An 8,118-nucleotide genomic window follows, 5' to 3' on the forward strand; every position below is an offset into this window, starting at 1 on the left:
ATCGCATAGCCGAGGGTTCGCCCGACCCAGCGGAACAGATAGGGAAGCTCTAGGCAGGCTCCCAACTGTGCCAGCGGCATCAAGAACCACAGACGTCCCCCCGGTGGTGCAGCGGAGCACCCTAACAGAGGAGGCCAGGGAAGGACCAGCGTTCCACGGGGGCCTGCTCTGTCAGGGGTCTGGCGACAGAGGGGGACAGGGGCGAAGCGGTCCGTGGACGGCACGCCGTGTCAACCACCTCTGGGACAGAGGGGGACGAGGAGAGCACGGCTTGTGGGCGGCGCTCTGTGTCGTCCGAAAACTCTGTATGCTCAGAGACGAGATAGTCAGTTCTTTCTGAATAAGGATTCTTCCCGAGCCCTTCACCTGGGGAAAGGAGTGGCCCTGCTACCAACTCCTGGAAAGAACTGAGTCTCATCTCTGAGCAGCCCATCTCAAAAGTGCTGCTCAAACGGCGTTTAGCGGGGGGCGGGCCTGGAGAGGGCTGTGGCATCCCCCCTACGGTCTTCCAGAGCCAGGCCCGGGTGAATGGGCGGGGTTGGAACCGTGGGAGGGAGCCTTCGGCAGTGGTCAGACTGAGGGATCTGAGCGGACGGCGAGGCCGTCGGGCAGAATAACCTTGATGTGCTCATGGGCGGTTGAGAACCGTTGGGCAGAAGCACTCAACCACACAGCCAAAGAGGCCGACCTGGGAGATGGGGGGGTCGAGCAGACGGGTCCGCCGACATCGTGTACATCAGACTCCGAGAGCGTACGGCCACTTTCGTCGCTCGGAGAGCAAGGTCAGTGGCGGCGCGCAGCTCACTGAAGAGCCTCGGGTCAGTCCCGCCCTCCTGCATGTCCATGAGCATCTGGTTCAGGTAGACCAGCAGAACGGTCATGGGATGCAGTGAGGCGGCTACCTGTCCTGTGGCACTATAGGATTTCGCCACAGATTAGTGTAGACGAAAAGAACTACAGGCTTTGGACGGGTGCCTAGGATTGCGCCGGGAAGCACTCTGAGGATATAGTAGCATGGCAACAGAGCGTTCAACTGGGGGAACCCCAGTGTACACATGGGCAGCGGACCCTGAGGGGAGGAAAGGCGGATGAGACCAACGAGAGGACCCATGATCTCATCATGCACATCCGGTAGGAAAGATATTGGGGTTTGCCGTGGACGCAGGTCGGCGGCCTCACCCAAAAACCAATCGTCCCGGGAAGGCATGGCCGTCATCTCCGGATCAGACTCAGGCACAGCCATATGCACACCAGAAGTTGGCAGCTGTGACGAGTCATCATTTCCAATAGAATCAAGCCCACCTAGTGATGCTGCTACAGACACAGCATCATCCTCTGTAGCTTCAAATGAAAACACACGGGCCACCCGAGGGTAGACTCGTGGAATCATCAGTTCGCTAGCGGGCACCGTCATTAAAGAGGGGGGGCTGAGGCATGGACACAGAGTCGGCGCCTTGTTCCAGACCAACACCCTCAGGTCACCCTGGCCACCAGCCGAAGATCGGGTGGTGGATGAGGGGACTCTCACTCTTGCGAGTTCACCGAGTCTCGACCTATATATGACGCGATGATCACGATCCCAGAGAGAACATGAGTCATCCACGAGTGCTGTTCAAGCATGATCAAAGCCCAAACACACTAGACAGCGCTCGTGCCCATCAGAGTCCGATACCAGTCCGCTGCAATCAGAAATGCACGGGCGAGTCGTCTTTAAAAAGACGTGCCGCGTGCAAGCTCTTTTATGAGAGGAGATGTTGAAGCGCACAGGGAGACACACACACACTGGCAGATCACTGCACAGATCAGCAGGCACTGTGAGCTCGCTGCAGATCGCCGTCACACCAACACCAGAGAGAGAAGCTCGTCTCGTAGAGCGAAGTCAGAGATGGCTGTGGAGTGAAGAAATACTCTTGGCTCCGAAGCGAAAACATATCTGCATGTTGCCTCCTTTTATACCCACGCGGTGGGGCGGAGATACGCTATGCAAATTCCGCAGACCCACCGCATTTCATCGCCATTGGCTCGTTTTGTAATACTCGAAGTCGATAGGTGTTTTAAGCGAAACCCCCATTTGTCGTCCTCCAACGTAACTCGGAGTGACTACGAAAGGGAACTGAATTTTCAGCAGCTAGCATCCAGTCGTCAGCATGTAAATCGTGAAAAAAAATCAGGAATGTTTGAACAGAACTGTCAAAAGAGCAGCATTTATTTGAAAAAAAATTTGAGTAAAAAAAAAAAAAAAAAAAGATCATATAAAACCACATCACAACACATTAAGGTAGATTATGAATCCTCTAATAAAATAAATAGATCCCCTTGGATACAGGAGTAACTTGCTCCTTCCACCATCCCAGTCTCTTGCATTAGGATCAGCATCAACCCCTTTGGATGCTGCTTCAGCTGTGTCAGCATCTAAAGTGAGAAAAAAACAACAACAACAATTATTTATTGTTAACATAAAAAAAGTTATAAATAAAAACGGGGGTTGTTTCAAGTGTTGTTTATACACTTGTGTTTTCCCAAGGGTTAGGCCATTTCCACCTCAGAGAACAAAGAATCTTCTGCACTTTGACTGGAGGATAATTTGAGTTCCGGAAAAATAGTTACAGGTTTTTTATTATTAAAAACAAATGTAGGTGGTGTTGTTGAGAGAGAAACATACAGAGAGTGAACCAATTGAGGGCATGATGAAATGCAAGCATGAGAACAATTTATAAAAATTATAAACCCAATATATAATTTTGTCAACTTGTACTCACACTCATGTCATTCCAAACCTGCATTATTTCTTCTGTGGAAGATTCTTCTGATATTTTGAAAAATGACTCAATAAAAAGTCAATGGGATTTTCATTGTATGGACAAAACAGATTAAACATTATTCAAAATTCTTCTTTTGCATTCCACAGAAAAAAAGTACATAATACATGTTTGGAACAACATGAAGAACAATCCCTTTAATGTCTTTATCAAGAAATCATTGATGGCTTTAACTTGCAGCATGAATATGTCATTTTTATAAGAAAATACAGAGAATGTGTCTGACAGTCAAAAATGTACTTACACAGAAAAAGAGTGACCTGTGCCTGAGTGACTTTTTGTTGGGTTTATTTAGCTGTTTGACACACAACACAATTAAGGAAAAAAGAGAGAAGACAACTGAATATTACTAATATTACAAATTACATAAATCTATACAAATAAAAAATATTATTTTTTTCATCAGTGATTATTGACTAATTAATATGTCAGGAGTTTTCAAATCTGGTGCTCGAAGTGCACTGTCTTGCAGTTTATGTCCAGACCTGATCAATCTCACTTGCTCTTTTAACCAAAAGAGCTCGATTAGGCTAGCTTGTTCAGGTGTGTTGGACTTGGACCAGGGTTTGGTGCTAAAGTCTGCAGGACAGTGGTCCTCAAGGGCCAGAGCTGAGATCCCCTGCAATATGTTCTGAACATGACTAGATCGATCACTTACAGCAGTGGTGTCCAGTCCTGGTCATGGAGGAGTTTAGCTGTCTGTACTTTCTGCTGATCCTGAAGACCTCGATCAACTGGTTCAAATCTGCTCAACTGGGGTTGGAGCTCAATTCTGCAATCAGGATTAGATGGCAATGAATACTGAAAAGAGAGAGGACAAACAACATTTTAATGTTATAAACCCAGTTTAAACTTTAATTCATGAATATGTACAATAACATCTAAGAATGTATGCTACATATGCCACCACTGTACTGACAAATACAGTATTTGTTCAGTGGGTGAGGAACATCTCATTTAATAAATTTGATACCCAAAATATTAACAGATAACATAAGCAAAATGTTTATGAAAATACAGTTATATATATGGTGCAAAGACAGTTTTTGTAAATGTCTATGACAAATCTACAATGCAAAAACTGAGAATGTCAGACAGTGATTCCAACAGAATACTTACATAGAGCAGTACCAATTATTTGGTTACACACAAGGAAAAGGGAGAAAAATAAACAAATATTAATATTTCAGTGAAATATTTACAGTATCTGTATGGATAAACGTTCTGATGAAATGTATACATTCAAAAGAAATAATTGCATTCATATTTAATGTTATTAAATGAATGAATATTATTTCATGGCCTAAATGTTTTACTTCCATTATATATTTTTTAAAATTAAGTTAATTAAATATTACAGATGGTTGATTTCATTTCAGTTATCAATGAAAAGTTAGAATTGTAAAATCTGTTATTTTTAGCTCACGTTAACATTATAGTTAATATGACGTTATGTAAATAGCCTATATGATTTGCTGTCTGTCAGCGCGCAGTGTTTACAGGTGTCTATCAATTATGAACGGTCATAATCATATTTAACGAGATGTAGTTAGAGTGTGTAGCTTATGTATTGTATTTACACAACATAAATACTCGTTTACATCGCTATTTAAAACTTTAAAACAAAGATATCACTGATTCAGCCGGGCCATTGTGTTTAGCTCGGCCCTATTTCATCGCCTAAACGGTAAAACAATAATAAACCAAATTATAATAGCACCAAAAGGTACGTAAAACACTTACATTACACTTACACAAACTTGAATTCATTTAGTTTTAAAGTATATCTTACCTCGGAGATTAACGTTACCAAATAATGGACTGTCTGAGCAGCTAGTAGTTAACGTTAGACCGTTAAAACGGTTTCATTTAAACAGCAGCAGAGTAATGTTAGCTATAATCAGATAACAATAAAATGAGTGTAATTTAATACCAATTAATTAACTCATTACCATTTTGACCCGTTTCACTAATTTTAATAGAAAACTCAAATTACTATGGAAATTTAAAAAGCTTACCTGTTTGGTGCAAAGCTGGGCTGTCCAATCTCTGGTCGAATCCAGAAAGACAGCTCCTTAGTAATGGAAAATTCCAGCAGTCTCATTGGTTAGAATTAATCACGTGATGACGCCATCTACTGTATTCATAGATGCCACCTACGTCACTAGAAATAGAACGCCGCCATATTGACGACCTCGCCCGGTATGGCCGCCCAAACTGTCCATTTGAATGAGAGAGAAAGACAGAGATACATGGATACAATTTTAAAGATAAAAAGATTAAAGGTAAGATAATACACTCAACAGAAAATTGTATTTATAAGTTCACTTATCTGTTCTAAAAATCCGTTCAAAAATGTGATGACCTCACATAATAGCAGAATGCTAGCTTGTTCGGCCCAACAACGACCTAACCTGTAAGAAATCGAAAGGACATAAGTACTCGTTCATTCGACTTTTGGACTATAATCTATATTGAACTTGCGGAATCAACAATACAATCTATGTTGATTCAACGACAAGCAGGAGAAAGGGGTACATTTAGCCGTCTAGCTCCATAGACTCCCATTCATTCTGCACTCGCCCGGGATCACCTCCAGTGGAATTCTAATGGAACTGCAACCAAGATTATGTACAATGGGGCTAATAGGAAGTGCCAAGGCTCTGCGTTAGACGGGCTCTGATGTTACTTATAATTTTTCTTTTGCAGTTTCAGAAATATAATATTATATATATATATATATATATATATATATATATATATATATATATATATATATATAATCAGTGATGTATTTATTAGTATAAACAAATATAATTGTATAATAATAAATACATCACTGATGAATACCAAAACAAATCAGTCAACCATTTGCATTGTTTTATTGTGACAAAAAAGTTAATTTTATTTAATAAATATGGTAACACTTTCGATGCAGACAATGCTTATGATGAATTATAGCTCCCTTTATACTTTTTTAGGAACAATATTACTATTCTATAAGTATATTTATAAAGACTCACTGAGACCTGCATTATACGATATAGTTACATTTATAGTAATTTTTATAATTCCTTATGAGTCACTCATTTACTCTTTCAATGCGCATGCTAATAATCCATTATACACTGATTTATAAGTATTAATTAGTCAGTTTTATGGTTCTATGAATGTATTTATAAAGATGCAACCTGCATTGCTATAATGTTATTATGTTATTTATGAATGTATTCATATATAAGTGCTGTGATTTATTGAGGTCTAATATTCTATTGGTGTTTAAACTATACTGTAATGTACTTGTCTGTCTGACTTTATCAGTCTGTCTGTGAACAGCTGCTACAAGCAAACAGGTAAAGATAGTACTTGTCTTGCTATCTTGTTGACTGTCTGTGTGCAAGTATGGGATGACTGTTGAATGAAATAGCATTTATGACATTTAACGGGATCGTTAAAATAGGTTGATTAACCCTGAGCTTCTAATCTTAAAACAATGATGTAACTGTACTATTATGGAGGGTTGCCCACAGTAAATCCTAATGGGGGCCCAAATGGGCAAAACTGCTATGGGCCCCGCATGGGCTAACCCACTGGGGCTCTGTGTAGGTTTTATTTGGGCAAACCCACAGTGGGTTGCCCAAAGTAAATCCTAATGGGGGCCCGAGTGGGCAAAACTGCTATGGGCCCCGCATGGGCTAACCCACTGGGGGGCCGTGTGGGTTTTATTTGGGCAAACCCACAGTGGGTTGCCCAAAGTAAGTCCTAATGGGGGCCCAAATGGGCAAAACTGCTATGGGCCCCGCATGGGCTAACCCACTGGGGGCCCGTATGGGTTTTATTTGGGCAAGCCCACTGTGGGCTTGCCCACAGAAAGCCCACATGGGGCCCCAAAGGGTTTGCCCTTGCCCACACTGTCCCACAGAAAACCCACACTTACCAACAGTGGGCCCGCACTGGCATGTTTGCTGGGAAGAGGCTGCGTGGATAAATGCCATAATGGTAACGGTACAGCGAAACGTATGGATCTGAGAAAGTTGTCAGCTGTGCTGGGAAAAATGCACGTTATCCACATTATTCCTGACGATCTTACTGCGCTTTGAATTATGGGTGGCACTTCCAGTTTGGGGAACTTCCATTCAAAAAGACTGAAACGAATCATTTCAAATTATACAGTTGCTCTACAAATAAAGCTTGTCCGTCAGTTTGTCTCAATGAGCTTTCAGTTTTCTTTCATGTTTTATATATATATATATATATATATATATATATATATATATATATATATATATATATATGTTATATATATATATATATATATATGTATATCTGTGTATAAATACCCTGTCTGTTTCAGTCCATGTCACGGAGTCGTTGTTATTTGTCATTACACTTCAGGTCTGTCTTTCTAGTTTGTTTTCTAGTTTGTTTCTTGTTTGGTTTCTTGTTGTTTTGTATTTTGGATTGATTATATGGACTTTGACCCTTGCCTGGATGACTATGATTTGGATTATACTTAATAAAACCCACTGCATTTGGATCTACTGTTTCCCGTGTGTTCCCGTGACACAAAGCTGCAGAAATATTTGACCTCAAAACACCCGGGATGTGTTGGGAAGCCAAACGAATATTGTTTTAAACAGTCATGTTAATATCGCTAATTGTATTTGATAAATTATACTTACACTATGTAAATTGGGGTGAATGAACATTTCTGCTAATGAATAGAGTGAATGTTCCCCTCTTGTGTGTCTGACCCATTGTTACAGTTAGCCTGTTATTACAAGAATGGTTACTGAGTAAACCTGCCGAGTCTTTTTTATAGACAGTTTTCATCTATATAGCTGACTTGACCTAGTCTGCTACAGTGGCATAACAGACTAACAGCAGAGTATATCATTGTACTTTTTGAATTATCTGTTATTCTGTGTTTGCATACTATCATATTTGGAAAGGTGGTCCTTGGAATGTTTTTAAATAGTCATTGGTGGGCCATGGGTTGCAATAGGTTGAGAACCCCTGATTTACATAATAGCCAACAGACCACAGTGATATTTAACCGTCCGGTTTTGCTTTGGAAAGATTCACGCTTGTGGGGTTATTCATGGTCTGTTGAAAGTACCTTGTTGATGCTTTTATACTTTTAAATGTAATTTTAATTAACTGCCCCCCCCCCCCCCCCCCCGCCCGCCCTTTTTGATAATGGACATTAAAATGCACTATACAAACTTAAATGGAATACAGACTTAAATTTGGTCTTGTTTTGAAATTTGGTCTGAAAACACTCAACAGATTATTACTG

General features: G+C 41.0%; 1 long non-coding RNA gene across 1 annotated transcript; it reads right to left on the minus strand.

Moving 5' to 3' along the window:
- Positions 1-2,117: 2,117 nt before the first annotated feature.
- On the minus strand, positions 2,118-4,904 carry LOC143701942 (uncharacterized). Its single transcript, XR_013190208.1, has 4 exons — positions 4,838-4,904; positions 3,478-3,620; positions 3,064-3,114; positions 2,118-2,412 (listed from the first exon to the last, which is right to left on the minus strand). It is a non-coding gene; the product is annotated as an uncharacterized LOC143701942 (long non-coding RNA).
- Positions 4,905-8,118: the final 3,214 nt, after the last annotated feature.

The sequence above is a fragment of the Siphateles boraxobius genome, unplaced genomic scaffold, assembly GCF_051911475.1.
Source record: "Siphateles boraxobius isolate OS27281-9 unplaced genomic scaffold, OSU_SipBor_1 33, whole genome shotgun sequence".
NCBI classification, from domain to species: domain Eukaryota; kingdom Metazoa; phylum Chordata; class Actinopteri; order Cypriniformes; family Leuciscidae; genus Siphateles; species Siphateles boraxobius.